The sequence below is a fragment of the Bidens hawaiensis genome, unplaced genomic scaffold, assembly GCF_021521415.1.
Source record: "Bidens hawaiensis isolate Kalapana, Puna unplaced genomic scaffold, B.hawaiensis_p1.1 tig00053795_1, whole genome shotgun sequence".
Classification (NCBI taxonomy): Eukaryota; Viridiplantae; Streptophyta; class Magnoliopsida; order Asterales; family Asteraceae; genus Bidens; species Bidens hawaiensis.
The window spans coordinates 61,144-79,613 of NW_027499659.1; the positions used below are offsets into that span (position 1 = coordinate 61,144).

The 18,470-nt window shown below is 39.4% G+C and overlaps 1 pseudogene; it reads left to right on the forward strand.

Annotated features, from left to right (window-relative positions):
• Window positions 1–554: 554 nt before the first annotated feature.
• LOC143600202 (heat shock cognate 70 kDa protein 2-like) lies at window positions 555–18,300 on the forward strand (annotated as a pseudogene).
• The last annotated feature ends 170 nt before the right edge of the window (window positions 18,301–18,470 follow it).

Genomic DNA, 18,470 nt, shown 5'->3' on the forward strand with positions numbered 1-18,470 from the left:
GGCATCATTAACCATCATCTCCACTTCTTCTGACCCATATCCGATCTCCAGAAGCCCCGAACCAAGCAACCACCACCTGCGCAAGGTGGAGATGATGAACGATGGTAGTTGGGAGTGACAACAGCTAACATGTGATAGTTAGGACTATTAAAATCCAATAACCCTTTAAATAAACATTATGTTTAAGATCTTTTTTTATATTGAGAAGGATAAAAAATAACATAGAGATACATGTATGGTTTGCGGAAGTTATGAATCAACTTCATAGAATTTTCAATCCATGTGGATTGTAACATTTAGTCGTTCAAAAAAAATTAAAAAGGTGAAAACAATAATATATAAAATCTAATAATCATAAAATCTAATAATAACCATTGCATGTTGATTATATCCATACAAGAGAAGACTTGTAAATTACCATTTCCTTTCAGATTGGCTAACATCATCTTATAATTGAGGAAGCAACTCTATATAAAGAAAAGGAAGACCAAAAGACTTCAAATCAAATCACTTAAATTTTTATATCAAAGTTGCCATTAAAGAAAAGATATATTATGGAGCAGGGAAATGTATTCGAAGGGCCAGCCATCGGTATCGACCTTGGGACGAAGTACTCCTGCGTTGCCATTTGGAAGCATGGTCGAATCGAAATCATACCCAATGAGCAAGGCAACAGAACCACACCGTCTGCTGTTGCTTTCCTTGACAAAAATCGCCTGATCGGCGATGGGGCCAAGAACCAAGTGGCCATGAACCCTGCTAACACCATATTTGGTTAGTCTACTAATTTTTCCTACTTTTCATTTAGTTTTCATCAAATCATAATAAAAGTCAACCAGTACGTATCAGAAATTGTAAGAAACCATCACTGGAAGTGAATCCTAAGGAAAATCGTTTAGAATTTATTTCTGACTGTTTATTTAATTGACTAATCTGAAAAAAAAAGGAAAAACAAGTAGTTAAATACTGGAGAGGTGACTTTTTTTAATGAAGATTTTGAAATACATGAATGATGAATCAAAAACACCAACCAGATTCTTATTAATCATTAAATTACGTAGGCCGATTTGGAAATTTAAACCCACTTTTGAGTCTTTGATTAAATTAAGCCCATTAAATTACGTACGCTATTCGCTTGTTGGTATTAATCGTTTATTTACCGGGTATGAGTTTTGAGCTTTTATTATTTAGATGCATGAAATAAGTCTTCTAAGTCTTCACGTGTGTTGGCCCAGACAGATCAAACAATCAGATCAAACACACAAACAAACAAACGAACACGGGATGTTGGGGTGACAACCCGCGACTCTTTTCATATAACCAAACAAACTTATCAAACGAACATCACGAACTTATCAAACTTACATGGAGAAGAAACTCATCTTGACTCTCACAAATAAATCTAATAATCTAGACCCTATTTATAGACCTACTAAACTTGCTCTTTAAGCCAAACCTAACTTGGAAAACAAGGCAAACTTATGTTAGAATTAATAATCCATATTAAAATAAACTTACAAAACAAACCCTCAACTTTATTGATAATTCAAGATTATTCTTCATTCACCCCCTTAATCTTGAATTGTTTCTCTTCTTGTTTTTTGTACCACCAAGGTCTTGAATTCCCAACAACACTCTCAACTCTTCAATTTTAATCATTGGTTCGTTTTTACCCTTTCTTTTCAGTTGTTTGTAACAAACCTGTTTAACAAGTTCTTCACGTTCATCGTTCAAACCATCCACATTGATCTTAGATACAAATTCATTCTTCACGTTCTTCTCTGTCACTTTTCTTTTCATTCTTTGCTTATCAAAATTTGCAGATGGGCTATTCATTCCTTCTTTATCAGACCCGGTTGGTTTATTCTCTTTTTCTTTATGAGAACCTGCTGGATTTTTCTTTCTAACTATTCTTCTTAACCTTTCATTCCGTTCTGACTTTTCATCAACAAATGCTCGATTGTTGACATTCACACATACTTCTAAATCTGTAGTCTTGTTAACTGTATCATTTATTTCATTCAATTCCATAACCTTTCTCTCATCATCACGATTAGTAGAAGATTTATTGCTTCGTTTATTCTCACTTGTCTTAACACTTTTCTCATCTTCAAGGTTGTTTGAGTCAGAAAAACAAACCTGAAGATTCACAATCTTCTCTTCTTTTTCTGAAGAAATTCTTTCTTTTTCTTCATTCAATCTTTCCTTTTCTTTACTTTCTAAAACAGCTTGCAAAGCTTCTTCTTTCTCTACAGCTTCTTGATCTTCCTTCTGTGCTTGTTCTTCTTGAACAATAGCATCCAATCTTTCTTTCTCAGCGATCTCATACAATCTTTCTTTCTCAGCGGCTTCTTGAGCTGCCTTTTCATCTTCTACCTTTCGAACAAAATCAATTCCAAGAAATCGAATCTTCAAAGCACGCCATACTTCCTTAGCATTCATGAGTATGCCAACTTGTACCAAGATGTCTTCCGGTAGAGTTTGACATATGAACCCCAACGCGGTGTACATCTTTCTTTCATCTACAGTTACGCCGACTGTAGGTTCAACAACTTCCCAAAAGCAATAGTCTTTCAAAAATTCCTCCATCTTTGTCGACCATACTTTGTAGTTCAATTTCGTCAATAGTGGAAGTCCTCCACTCATCATCGTGTCTTCCTTTCTTTACTTTCTTATTTGGTTTTCTCTTTCAGACGGTACTGATTCCCGATCCCAAGACCAATCTCCAATAAATAACCAAACACTACAAACTTCTCTTTTCTTAATACTCAAAACCACACATTACAATTACCCTTTTAATTTTTCACAAATCCAACCTTAAACTCACGGGTTTGTGAAGGCTTTCACAACCCCTTTTTTCAAACGAACAATAAAAAAACAAATGCACTTTATTTGCAGTAACAAATGGCTACTGTCTTTACTTGAACTCTCCAAATATAAACTATTATTTTCTATTACCAGCCAACAGATCTTTTATAATTTGTTGAACCCTCGTATAAATAACAAATTAATTCAAAAGGTAGGTGACTCACATATATGAAGAAACATCCACCGTCTTCAATTAATTCGATGATCTTTGTCTTTTCCCCAACGATTTCCGACTTACCCTTCTTACTTCGATTAACAAACTTTTGTGTATATATATGCCTTCCTTCGAACCGTGGTACGAGCTTTACTATTTTATTTTTGCTTGCTTGAACACGAAAAAAAAACACCGATGACTTTCTTAAAAACGCCGATAACGAGTCGTGGCTCTGATACCAATTGTTGGCCCAGACGGATCAAACAATCAGATCAAACACACAAACAAACAAACGAACACGAGATATTGGGGTGACAACCCGCGGCTCTTTTCATATAACCAAACAAACTTATCAAACGAACATCACGAACTTATCAAACTTACATGGAGAAGAGACTCATCTTGACTCTCACAAATAAATCTAATAATCTAGACCCTATTTATAGACCTACTAAATGTCACACCCCGACCAAAGGCGGCGGAACATGCCGAGGTGTAACGATTGTCCATAAGCACATGACACTAATTAAAGTGACAGTATTTAATAAACTCATTTCATTTCACAACATCGAAAATGTCACATAACAATTATCCATAAAATAACCATAAACAAGATATCACAAAATATGGCAAATTGATATTGTTCATTTTTACTAATATCCTAAGGTCTTTGATGTCGTTTTCTTCACAATCATAAATCAACCAAGATGTAAACCTACAACATTTCATAAAATAAAGTTTGTCAACACAAAGGTCGGTGAGCAATTCATAAGTTTGATCATATTAGTATATAATAAAGATAGCCACCAAACTTGCATACGAAACGATAAATAAAAGTGGTAATTTGGATAAATAGATATCGCTAAACACATTAGCGACACCTAGCTATAAGGGAATGCCAAATAGTCTAGGATTTTATAGTTATCGTTAATTGCATTACGTTAACGACACCTTGCTATACGGGGACGCCAAATAGTCTAGGATTTTATAGTTCCACCAACCAAAAGCGATAAACACATAGGCATATAAGCATAGAACACCAAATCGAGCAATTATTTAGGTAAAGTATACAACTACATTTGTGGTTTAAGATTCAAATATAAAGTATTTTGTTGAATAAGTATGAAATGTCACCCCCAAAATAAAAGATGAAAAATGGGGTATGAAGTACTCACCTTCAAGTGGTAAACTTGAAAGATGATAATTTGGAGATTTGTCGGAACGACGAGTTTAACGCACAATGCCTAAAAAGAAAAGAAGTCTTGAATTTAGAAAGGTTGTCTTGAAGGTCTTTAAACAAAATAAATGTTGAGAAATGTAAATAATTAAAGTTCAAGGTTTAAAATGTGACTATTTAAGAATTTATAATAATAACCCTTTAAAAATGTAAGTTTGCTCGAAACCGGGTTAAAGTATCTAACCTTAATATTTACTCAACCTAAGTAATAAGGTGGGTAAAATGCAAGAATGCAAATCCCTTTGGAATAAAGATACTAAAACGGTTTTTTTTATCGAATGTTCAGGTTGTCGGTTCGGATCGTGTTTCGGGTTAAGACCGAGGTAAGATTCTACAAACCCATAACCATAGAATTTGTAAAAATGATTTTAGAAACTTAGATCTAACAATAAGTATGTTTAAACAATTATTTAACAAAACTAGTAACAAAGTTCGGTTTACGGTTTAGAGCTATTTACGGTTAAACCGAAGCATAGACTCTTAAAAACCCATAACCATGGAACTTGTAAACATGACCAACAAACTAAAATAAGCAAGATTAATATGTATGAACAAGTTATATAGATGTATATATATCAAGGACACGAAGTCCTCCATGAAGTCTTGCCTTATGAGGTCCGAAACCTCACCGACCGGAATTGGAGAAGTAACTACCAAAGGTAAACAAGGGGTGTATATTATATATATGTTACACAACCATAAACAAGTATTAATAAGGCTACATAAACTAATTAAGATGAAAGACTAAAAACCTTCAAGAACACTTAAGAAGATAACCTTGAATCTTTGATGTTTAAGAGAGTTTTTTTTTTTTTTTTGGAGTTGTAGCAAGGGAAAATGAAGAGGAAAGGTGGTGTATATATAGGGTAATGTTGGTGGTCAAATATGGGTGTGAGACACAAGAGTTTTCATGCAAAATGGATCAAGACAAAAACACAAAAAAAAATAATAATAAATAAATAAATAAAAATAAAAATAAAAATAGGATGTTTTCAAGACCCAACAAGTGTGAAACAATATTGTGACATAAATCCATCATTTTGATTATAACATAAGCTTCGGTTTACAAATCGGGTCGGTTTACATAATAAACAAATACAAACAAGACCCGAAATTGACGAATGTCACACTAAACTTGCTCTTCAAGCCAAACCTAACTTGGAAAACAAGGCAAACTTATTCTAGAATAGTCTATATTAAAATAAACTTACAAAACAAACCCTCAACTTTATTGATAATTCAAGATTATTCTTCACACGTGCACTATGGTTGGAAGACAGAAGATAATTGTGGTTTATTATTTTATCTTTTATTTAGTAGTTTATTATTAAGAAGTGGTGGTATTCTAGTTGACCGAATCCTTTGGAATTATACTGTTGAGAAAGTGTACGTTAGAGGAATGGGTCTACGTTGTACCGGTTCTATTGGTGGACTAAAGAAGTAGTATTTTATGACTACTTTCATGCTCCACGTTTCCTTTTGTAAGGCTATTTATAGCCCTTTAGTAAATTGAATAAAGTGTGCTTTTACTTCTTTTTTCTTCTTCATTTTTACTTCAATTCTCTGCAACTATTTCCTGATCTATATTGTGTGAGTTTTGAGTGAGGTTCAAAGGGCCTGAAATCAACATCACTCGCAGAACCACATAACTAGAGACGCCACGCCAAAAGGTTGTCAGCTGATTATTTGGCTATGACAAACCGAGTGACGACCTCATGTAATAACTAAATAACATATATGGCCTTGATTATCCTCATATGTCATATCACATAAAGATTGAAAAGGTGGAATTTGGTTCATAAATTTCCATGGAAAGCGAATAATATATACTTTTTACAAAGACGTTAAGGCTAATTAATAATAAAGACTTAAGGATGATTTCATCATGACTCTATGATGTTTTATAATTTTATTTTTCTAGTTTTAAACATTTCATGTTTGGGATTGTTCGTTTAATTTTGAGAACTATGGCACTTGTTTAGTAGTTTATGTTTCAATATTTCAGATTTCAATTTAAAAACTTCTACGTTAACTTTAAGAAATTAAGCATTCTAAAATACCTACCGGGGAGTAAAAAACGTAAAAAGAGGAAAATAGAATGAGAGAATAGAGTCTCAAATGGAAAAGAATGCGAAGATGGAGACATGTCCAAAAACAACTATCTAAATTATATATATGAGCTATTAAGTTTGTATTTTTGGACCCGGTTTTTACATGTCCCAAACCATGGATTATTTTTATATTCTTGGGGACGGTCATGCTGCTTTGGTAGCAGCCATATACTTGTCCTCACAAGAAGAGTGAGCCATAGTTCTAGGTTCTATTAACACCAAAAAATCGGCTTGTTTCCGAATAAAAAAAAATGTGGTCTCAAAGTGCTTAGATCATCATCAGGGTAAATATTATGACTGCAATCACACGACTAACTGCTTTGTTCCTCGTCGTTCGTAATTAATCCTGAACCTTACGATTCCTTTTACATACCCTAGGATCTATTATATAACCAACCTGTGAGACTCTCGTGGGCTTTTCATGTATGGCTCACTACCCCCAACCGAGTATGCAAGATCGAGTTGGGTGTGAACCATGTGCTCATGTATAAGAGGTAGCCCACCACCTGCATTGTTTAGCTGGATCAATCTCGCTTCATCTCCAGCCTTCAAAAATTGTAACCTGAACACTATGTGAATGATCGATGTCGAAAGGTCAATCAGCAACGTTTGTAAAATACCTTTACTAGCAAGGGCAAGTAAGGTGTCGTATCCACAGAGAATTAGTGGAAAGTGCTTGTGACATCTGCCCAAATCCGACCCGACCCAGGTACCCGTTTTCGGATCCGATTTTAGGATTTAAAATTTGATTATAAACTTTATAAATTTATCAAATATATATATAATAATAATAATGATAATAATAATAAATCCTTTCCGCCGTCCCGCCCCTTTTTCTCTCTTGTCGCCGTCCCGCCCCTTTTTCTCTCTTGTCGTCGTCCCGCCCCTCTGCTTAACCCTTAAGCCTTGAACCTCTCTTAACTCTTTGATTGTCCTTTGGTTCTTCCCGCCTAAGGATGTCTGCACAGCTCCACGCGCCAGACTCCTTACAAGGAAGCCTGCGTGAAGACCAGCTGTTCCTGCGATACGCGAGGCGAACTGTTCCCGCGGCGCGCTAAGGATTGTAGTTCTTCCCGCGGCGCGCCAAGGATTGTAGTTCTTCCCGCGGCGCGCTAAGGATCGTAGTTCTTTCCGCGGCGCGCTAAGGATTGTTCTGTCTGCCTTCGCCCTCGCGCACTCAGCCTTCTCGCGCTAGACACTTAGTCTTTTCTCCAGTTTAAGCCAGCCTGTATGCTTTTGAAATATCTTATCTTCTGTGCTATACCTGCCAAGGTATGGGCACAGTAGGCCAGACCTGACATCTGTCCGAAAAGTCACTTTCGGCGCAGCTTGCTTACCAACCCTCTTGGATGTTGGAAAAAGTAACTGGCATAATCTTTTAAAATCTTCTTTTTCATGTCTTGAACAGTACTTTGACTGACCCCTCCCATGCTATGAACAGTAACCTGTCAGCCTTCCCCATCCCCTGCAGCTGCCACCATATCTTTTGCTTTTGATATCTATTGCTTTGATTTGATAAGATCTTTTTCCCCAATTCAAGGGATGTGTTCCCTAGGGTTTTCCTATAAATAAAACTAATTTCTTGGATAATTAAGCACTTTAACACTCCCCAAAATCTTTCTCCCTTACTCTCGGCCGAAGATCCTCAGCGACGCCTCCAACTCCCCTCTTTGCAATCCGTCTTCTCTTCTTTTCTGCCCAGAAATCTCGGTAAATAAATAATATATAATTTTTCTTTTAATAATTTGTTTAAGTGACTTACATATATTCAAGACATAAAAACCAATCGTTAAACCAATAACCCCTTATTTATAGGTTAACTTTCGCTTGTTTAAAAGTTGGTTCTTGCATTATCTTTCAACGCACCTTTTACAAGTGAGTAATCTTGTACCTAATCCCCTTTTATTTTTTTTAACGTTTTGGGATGTTCATGTGTTCGTACAACTTGAGTCTTAAACTTGTTTATGAAATTATGTGCGCAAAACCCATGTGTTATGGACGTTTACTAGCGTTGTATATTTGTATGTGTTGATCATTAACCGCTTTGATCGGCCTATTCCGAAGTTTTCATGGATCCATTAGATGAACATGGGAGACCTATTGTTACGATTTTCTTGGTTTGTTTGCACATACACGAATGATTATTTGTTTTTGCTCGATTTGGAGCACGCTATGAACTATGAGCTATGATCTATTTAGGCTTGATCACAATCTGTTTACACACTATGTTGAACACCAGTTATACACATGTTGCGCGCAGTGCTTTGTTATTATCTATTTATATCTATTAAACTTGATTTCTCACCGACACGCAAGTGTTGACGTTTTATTTTAACACATGTTCAGGTTTGCTGTAGCTGCTTTTGGAAACTCGAGGACACGTAGGATGTTTTCTTTTACTTTGGACCTAGTTTAAAATATAACAAGACAAATTTATGTATTTGAATATTATGAGTTATGATATGTGATTTATGTTACTTTATGGTGTGTTATGCACATGCGCAATGAAATGTATTTATTAAATATTGACACCCAAATAGTGTCACGAGTAATGAAGCAATACGTAGCACCCCGATGTATAATCCGCCATCGGTCGGGGTGTTACAGATTGGTATCAGAGCTCCGTGACTTTAGGATTAGGTGGTTAGACGTAACGACCTAGAATACCTAAGAGTCCCTTCTCGCGCAAGAGAAAAATCTCATGATTGCGCGCTAATTGTTAATTACTCGATATTTATAATATATGCTTGCGCATACGCAGCACATGATTTCATGTTTTATCCGCGATCTTTCGATTTTTATTGTTAAATTTCAATTCGTTTCCTTTACTTACATATTCGTTTGTTGTTGGGACTTAACATTGAAAATCCGAAAAGTCATGGTGATACATGAATAGTTGATTTTCAATCCCCATTAACTTTATGTTCTAAAATTGAAGATTTGAAAAGTCATGGTGATACATGAATTGTAAATCTCCAATACTCATTTACTTGTATATTTTAAACTGAAGATTTGAAAAGTCATGGTGATACATGAATTGTCAATCTCCAATACTCATTTACTCGTATATTTTAAATTGAAGATTTGAAAAGTCATGGTGATGCATGAATTGTCGATTTTCAATTCGAATTCATTACCTGTATTAAGTTTGCATTTAAATTCATATTTTACTTCAAAATTTGATAGTATTTAACTCCGCGAAACAAGCTTTACAATGATATACTTTGCGCTAAAACGATTTCCCATACCAAGATATTAACAAAAAAACTAAAACTTTTATAGAATGCCTCCGCTATCAGCTCGCCGTCATCAGAGGAGAGAAGCCTCGCGCAGACGTATGCAGCGTCGTTCCCAGGAAATGGCCGCCGCAATAGCCCAAGCCTTAAATCAAAATAATACCAACCCCTCCGGATACAATATTAAGTCCTTTAATGCGGGTAACCCTCCGAAATTCACAGGGCTCGAAGGAGCCACCGTAATGCTCCAATGGCTCGAGAAAATTGAGAACACCTTCCTCCATACCCATTGCCCTCCAGACCGACGAACCTTATACGCCTCAAGTGTCCTGGAATCAAGGGCGCTTACATGGTGGAACGGAGTAGCCCACGCGCGTGGCGCAGAGGCTGCTTCTAGCATGCTCTGGGAGGAATTCAAGGATCTTTTGACTCGAGAATTCTGCCCTCCCAACGAAGTAAAGCGCCTTGAGGAGGAATTTTGGAACTTGAAACAGTACAGTGGTGAAGCGCGCGAGTACGCTACGCGTTTTCACGAACTAAGTTTGCTTGTCCCGCACCTAGTTACCCCTTCCCGCCGCGCCATCGAAAAGTTTCTTGGGGGTCTCCCCATGGAAATTCAAGATTCCGTATGGGCCAGGAACCCAGTAACCCTCTCTGACGCCATCGAGTTGGCCACTGTGCTCAGCGACAACCATGTCAGGGCAGGAACCCTGTTCCTGCGGGGAGCCGAGAAGACCAAACTTACCAAGACTGTCCCAGAACCAACAGAAACCAAGCCAGAACCCTCAAACCATAACAACCTCAAACGCAGGCGCAAACCCAATCATCAAGCCTACGCGCTTACCAACCCGCTCATTGTCCAGCAACCCGCCTACCAACCTCCAGTACACGCTCCTAACCCACTGTCAACCTACCCAACACCCCCTGGAGTCCATAACTATGCCTTAACCAATTCCGTGCTCCCTGCCCCGTCAACTAAGAAACCTTACACAGGAAACCAACCCTTTTGCCCAACCTGTAAACTTCATCACCCAACTCAAGCCCCGTGTCGACAATGCAACCGATGTGGCCGTATTGGTCACCCTGCTGAGTACTGTAGAGTCCTTCCCGCCAACCCAATCGCGCAAACACCACCAACCTACCCGCAAAACCCACAATCAACATACCATAATCCACGACCAGGTCGTGCTATAACTGCGGTGACCCCAGTCATTTCCGGAACGCATGCCCGAGACTGCAAGTACAAATTACGCAAGCTAATCCGGTTAACCAAATTTCAAACCAAGTGGCGCGCGGACGAGCTTTTAATATAACCGCGCACCAAGCGCAAGCGAATAATGACGTGGTTAATGGTACATTTTTACTTAACGGACAATATGCTTCTATACTTTTTGATACTGGCGCCGATAGGAGTTTTATTTCTCGCGCATTTGAACAAAAACTTGCGCGACCGCGAGTAAACTTAAACGGAAACTTTACAGTTGAAATGGCTAACGGTGAAACAATTATAATAAACTCCGTGATCAAAGATTGCACGCTTAACCTTAATGAACACGATTTTCTAATCGACCTCATTCCCATGCCTCTTGGAAGTTTTGATGTTAATATTGGTATGGACTGGCTCTCGCAAAATCGCGCCGAAGTAATCTGCGCCAAGAAATTGATTCGCATTCCTCGGGAAAATGGTCAAGATCTTCATGTCTACGGCGAGAAACCATCTAACGGTCTTAAACTTATGTCATGCACTGAAGCCCGAAGACTTTTACGAAAGAAATGTGTCGCGTTCTTAGCTCATGTGATCAAACTCGAAGAAGGAAAGAAGAAACTTCATGAAATCCCCATCGTGCGTGACTTCCCTGAAGTCTTTCCCGAAGATCTTTCTGGTTTACCTCCCGCTCGGGAAGTCGAGTTTCGTGTTGATCTTGTTCCTGGTGCATCCCCCGTAGCCAAATCTCCTTATCGACTTGCACCCGCTGAAATGCAAGAATTAGCAAGTCAACTTCAAGAGTTGACCGATAAAGGATTCATTCGCCCTAGCTCTTCGCCGTGGGGTGCTCCGGTTTTGTTCGTTAAAAAGAAAGACGGTTCGTTTCGCATGTGTATCGATTACCGCGAGCTGAACAAGCTCACCATTAAGAACCGGTACCCCTTACCGCGTATTGACGACCTCTTTGACCAACTCCAAGGTGCCTCTTGTTTCTCCAAAATCGATCTCCGTTCTGGCTATCACCAGTTGCGTATCCGCGAAGAAGATATTCCCAAAACTGCCTTCCGAACCCGCTACGGTCATTTTGAATTCTTGGTCATGCCCTTCGGTTTAACCAACGCACCCGCTGTCTTCATGGATCTAATGAACCGGGTGTGTAGGCCTTTCTTGGACCAATTCGTGATCGTGTTTATCGATGACGTTCTGGTATATTCCAAAACCAAGGCCGAGCATGAACAACATCTTTTGTTGGTGTTGCAAAAGCTTCGAACCGAACAACTCTATGCCAAACTCTCCAAGTGTGAGTTTTGGTCTGACGAAGTACAGTTTCTTGGTCATGTTGTAAACAAGATGGGTATTCATGTCGACCCATCCAAAATTGAAGCAATCAAGAACTGGATTACACCGACCACTCCTACCGAAATCCGTTCCTTTTTGGGCTTAGCTGGTTACTACCGGCGATTCATTTCGAACTTCTCAAAAATCGCCTTGCCTTTAACAGCATTAACGCACAAAGGCAAACCGTATATTTGGGGCTCGAAGCAAGAAGAAGCCTTTCAAACGCTCAAGCGAATGTTGTGCGAAGCTCCTGTTTTAACGTTACCAGAGGGTACTGACGACCTTGTCGTTTATTGTGATACCTCCAACCAAGGTCTCGGTTGTGTACTTATGCAACGAGGCAAGGTTATCGCTTACGCGTCAAGGCAACTCAAAATTCATGAAAAGAATTATACGACTCACGACCTCGAACTTGGCCCAGTTGTATTTGCCTTAAAAATCTGGAGACACTACCTCTATGGTACTAAGTGCATCATTTACACCGACCATAAAAGCCTTCAGCACATTTTTGATCAAAAGGAACTTAACATGAGACAACGCCGATGGAACGAACTCATCAGCGATTACGATTGTGAGATCCGATATCACCCCGGAAAGGCAAATGTGGTAGCCGATGCGCTCAGCCGCAAACCCAGTCAACTCAACTGCATTTTGCCGCGCACGCAGCTTCACTTCGCGCCGATCCAAAGCAATCTTGAATCGCGCATTCGCGACGCGCAGCGCGAATCGATCAGCAAAGGCAACCTACGCGCCGAGTTAGCGTGTGGTGCAGAAGCGCATCTAGTCCCTAACCTGAATGGAACTCTCTGTTATCTCAATCGCATCTGGATTCCCAATGATGGGATTCTTCGCACTGACATACTGAGTGAAGCGCACAAAACTCGATATTCCATTCATCCTGGCGCTGACAAAATGTACAAGGATTTGCGCCTTACTTATTGGTGGCCCGGTATGAAAAAGGATATTGCCGTGTTCGTAGCTAAATGCCTAACTTGTTCTAAGGTAAAAGCTGAACATCAACGCCCATCTGGTTTGCTCGAACAACCAGAAATTCCTACGTGGAAATGGGAAAGTATAGCGATGGACTTTATCACCAAGTTACCCTTGACCGCAAGCAAACATGATAGCATTTGGGTAATAGTGGATCGATTGACCAAGTCTGCCCACTTTCTGCCCATTCGTGAAACCTACCGTGTTGAACAACTTGCGCATCTATATGTCAAGGAAATTGTCTGCCGTCATGGTACTCCCTTGAGCATCATATCCGATCGCGATTGCCGTTTTATATCTCGCTTTTGGAAATCTCTCCAATCTGCGTTAGGAACTCGTTTGGACATGAGTACTGCATATCATCCTCAGACTGACGGACAGTCTGAGCGAACCATCCAAACCCTTGAGGATATGCTTCGATCTTGTGTTCTTGATTTTGGAGGTAATTGGGATTCACACCTACCTCTGATCGAGTTCTCTTATAATAACAGCTATCATTCCAGCATCGGTATGGCCCCATTTGAAGCACTTTACGGTCGAAAGTGCCGCTCACCGATTTGTTGGAACGAAGTGGGTGAAGTTCAACTCACAGGACCCGAACTAGTTCAAGAGACAACCGATAAAATCGCCAAGATCCGTGATCATCTGCTGACTGCCAGAAGCCGACAGAAGAGTTACGCAGATCGCAGGCGAAAGCCTCTCGAATTTCTAGTTGGTGATCTTGTTCTCCTCAAAGTGTCGCCCTGGAAGGGTGTTGTCCGCTTTGGGAAGAAAGGTAAGCTTGCACCTCGTTATGTTGGTCCGTTCAAGATTCTTGCGAGGGTGGGAAAGGTTGCCTACAAACTGGACCTGCCGCCCGCGCTCAGCAATGTGCATCCAACGTTCCATGTATCCAATCTCAAGAAATGTTTAGCTGACGAGAACCTCCACATACCACTTGATGAAGTTCAAGTTGATGAGTCTATGCATTTCGTTGAGAAGCCTGTTGAGATTATGGATCGCGAGGTGAAGCAAACCAAGCGCAGTCGCATCCCTATTGTCAAAGTTCGCTGGGAGTCCAAGCGCGGAGCCGAGTTCACTTGGGAAAGGGAAGATCAAATGAAGATCAAATACCCGCACCTTTTCTCTGTGCATCCTACTTCGAGATAAATTTCGGGACGAAATTTCTTAAAGTAGGGGAGACTGTGACATCTGCCCAAATCCGACCCGACCCAGGTACCCGTTTTCGGATCCGATTTTAAGATTTAAAATTTGATTATAAACTTTATAAATTTATCAAATATATATATAATAATAATAATGATAATAATAAATCCTTTCCGCCGTCCCGCCCCTTTTTCTCTCTTGTCGCCGTCCCGCCCCTCTGCTTAACCCTTAAGCCTTGAACCTCTCTTAACTCTTTGCTTGTCCTTTGGTTCTTCCCGCCTAAGGATGTCTGCACAGCTCCACGCGCCAGACTCCTTACAAGGAAGCCTGCGTGAAGACCAGCTGTTCCTGCGATACGCGAGGCGAACTGTTCCCGCGGCGCGCTAAGGATTGTAGTTCTTCCCGCGGCGCGCAAAGGATTGTAGTTCTTCCCGCGGTGCGCCAAGGATTGTAGTTCTTCCCGCGGCGCGCTAAGGATCGTAGTTCTTTCCGCGGCGCGCTAAGGATTGTTCTGTCTGCCTTCGCCCTCGCGCACTCAGCCTTCTCGCGCTAGACACTTAGTCTTTTCTCCAGTTTAAGCCAGCCTGTATGCTTTTGAAATATCTTATCTTCTGTGCTATACCTGCCAAGGTATGGGCATAGTAGGCCAGACCTGACATCTGTCCGAAAAGTCACTTTCGGCGCAGCTTGCTTACCAACCCTCTTGGATGTTGGAAAAAGTAACTGTCAATTTTAGGTGTAGATGAATTATTAGTATTATGATTAAAGATAGTTATGTCAATGACACTAAGAACTCAATCCTAATTGTTGATGACTACAAATCGTTTAACTAATAAAATGCAATTCAATCGAACACCCAAAAACACTTTCAAGCACACAAACAAAATACTAAAGTAAGGTTTAAAAGTACCAATAATCTGACAAACAACTTAACCCTACACCCGAAGATGGTCACAAGCGGATTAGACTTGCATAGGCATCTTCAATAGCTCTCTTGATTCTTCAATGGATGATTCAGATGATTTGGAGGTGGTAGAATGGTGAAGAATGGCCCCAAAATCGTCCTTGGTGGCTAGGGTATGAAGCATATCGTTCTAGGACTTTACCGGGCTTAAATGTGGAAGAAAAAACCAAAAATTCATGTTTTTCCGCCCAGGCGACTGCAAGCTACGGTCTCCCCACCATAGCTTACGGTGGTGACCGTAGCCTACGGTCAATGGTCACTGCTATACGGTGACTGCCCCCACCGTAATGTTTTGCCCATAACTTCTTCGTTATAGCTCCGTTTTACTCCCCGTTTTTTGCCACGTCTTCGTCTTAAAATTCTCTATCACTCCACATAATAAAATCTTCATTTCCACTTCATCTAAAATACTCCAATTTAGCTTATTTAAGCTCCACTCACCTGTAAACGTAAAACCACTCAAAGTAATCATGTCCAAGACATATAAATGCACAAAACACACAATATAACTCACTTAACACACATTATTTCACCCACACATCAGCAAATGGGAAGCGGGTTGCGAGGTTCCATTTTGGTGTGGTCCAATATCTTCCAAGCAAGCCTCCTTTTTCATTTTGATATCACCTTGCACTTGTGAAACCTCAATTCCGAGATAATATGTTAATTTGCTGAGGTATGACATATTGAACTTAGACATCATTCCTTTCTTGAACTGGTTAATGATGCTCAATCTTGTGCCTGTCGCATAACAAATCGTCATTAACCATAAAACTTATCTCAAAATCTAATTACATCAAGTATTTAATTATAGGAAACATGATAAATATTAAACCTATGAACCTGTTAAAGCATTGAAAGAAACCACGACAGAGGAGTATAATGATGTAGACGACATGTTTGTCAGCTTTATCGAGTTTCCCTTTAGAATGTATAGTTAATGATGGGGATTAAGATTCTTGATAGAAACCGGTTATGGGAGAGAGAGAGAGGAACACGAATTTGATGTTTGTGTTATTAGGTTATCATGTTAATTTATTCCCCCCACCCCCCCTTATATACACCCAACTTATATACACCCAAGGGTAAACACTTTATTAGCTAGTAAGGGTAATATAGTTCATCAATAATTACCAAACTAATATATAACAACGTATAATTAATATGTTAATATATTATTATATAAATAACGAAAATGGTCGCATATAAATATATGTTAATATACATTTATTTTTATATAGATAACTCCTGATCCTACATAAATGAAATACAATCTTTTTCAATAAGCATAATTAATTAAATGTATCTTGTTTAATAACCCCAGTTTAGCTCATACACAACTAAAGTTTCAACTTTATTTTATTAGGAAATTTGGATATTTACTTGATATTGTTTGAATGGCCAACCACTAATTTTCAGATGCTAAGAGGTTAATTGGACGAAAATTTAGTGATTCCAAAGTGCAGGAAAATATAAAATTGTGGCCTTTTAAGGTCATAGAAGGGCCTGATGACACTCCAAAGATTGTTGTCTCTTATAAAGGTGAAGAAAAGAACTTTTCTGCCGAAGAAATTCATCAATGGTTCTTGGAAAGATGAAAGAAGTCGCTGAGGCCTACCTTGGAAGGGATGTGAAAAACGCTGTGATAACTGTCCCGGCTTATTTTAACGATTCACAACGTCAAGCAACCAAGGATGCGGGTACTATTGCTGGTTTAAACGTCATGCGCGTGATCAATGAGCCTACAGCTGCTGCAATTGCTTATGGTATGGACTATAAGTCTGCGTTAATCGGTAAAATAAATGTTCTCATCTTTGATTTGGGAGGGGGTACTTTTGATGTCTCTCTATCAACTATCGAGGAAGGGGGCACTTTTGAAGTGAAAGCGGTTTCTGGGGACACGTATTTGGGAGGTGAGGATTTTGATAACCGCATGGTGGATTATTGTGTTTCGGAATTTAAAAGGAAACATAACAAGGACTTGTCAACGAACCAAAGAGCGTTGGGGAGGTTGAGATCTGCTTGCGAGAAGGCAAAACGGAGTCTCTCAAGCACTACTCAAACTTTAATCGATTTGGATGTATTACATGATGGGATTGATTTTTCAATGATGTTTACTCGCGCTAAATTTGAACAACTCAACATGAGCTTGTTCAATCAGTGCATCGAGACTCTAGACACGTGTTTAAAAGATGCTAAGGTGGACAAATCATGGGTGAACGAGATTATTCTTGTTGGTGGCTCGACTAGGATACCCAAGGTTCAACATATGTTGCGGGAACTCTTTGGGAGGAAGGAGCTATGTAGAAGAGTGAACCCTGATGAGGCTGTAGCGTTCGGTGCAGCGGTTATGGCTGCAAAGTTAAGTGGGATCGATGATCAGAGCATTAAAGATTTGATGCTACTTGATGTCACTCCTTTGTCACTTGGTATAGAAGTAATAGGAGAATTGTTTAGCGTTGTGGTCCCACGATACACTCAAATACCTACCAAGAAATTCGAAAATTACTATACAACTAAAGATGACCAATCTTCAATACTTTTCAAGGTGTATCAAGGCGAAAGGACCAAATCTACCGAGAACTATTTGCTGGGGAAGTTTTCAGTTTCTGGAATCCCACCTGCTCCGAGAAAAGAGATGGCACTCGAGACCTGCTTTGAGATAGATCCTGATGGTGTACTCACAGTGACTTCCAAGATATTATCAAATGGTATCTCAAACAAACTCACGATTGCAGACGATAAGGGAAGGCTTTCCAAGGACGAGATAGATAAGATGGTAAAAGATGCTGAGAAGTACAAACTTGAAGACGGGGAATACAAGAAGAAAGTGGATGCATACAATGATTTAGAGGATTCAATATATGACATGAAAAAAAAGGTCAAAGAATACCAAGTCAGCGAGAGAGTGGACCAAGATAGCTTAAAGAAAGCGGAGAATGCCATTATTGAAACGAGTGAGTGGCTCCAGGATAATCAAGCTGCACCGATCAGTGAGCTTCAACTCAAAAAGGTATCTCTGGAGTTTGCTTGCACGTCGCTGATTTAGTTCTGAAGCTATGGCGACTTGGATTTTTAAGCATGTTCTTGGTTCTGAAACTATAAAATTATCTAGTGATAAGCCACATTATTAATGTTTTTAAACCTGTTATGTTTGATTATTACATTTCTTGTGCACTTCATTTCATTTGGTGTTCTTAATTCTATTCACTGGATGTA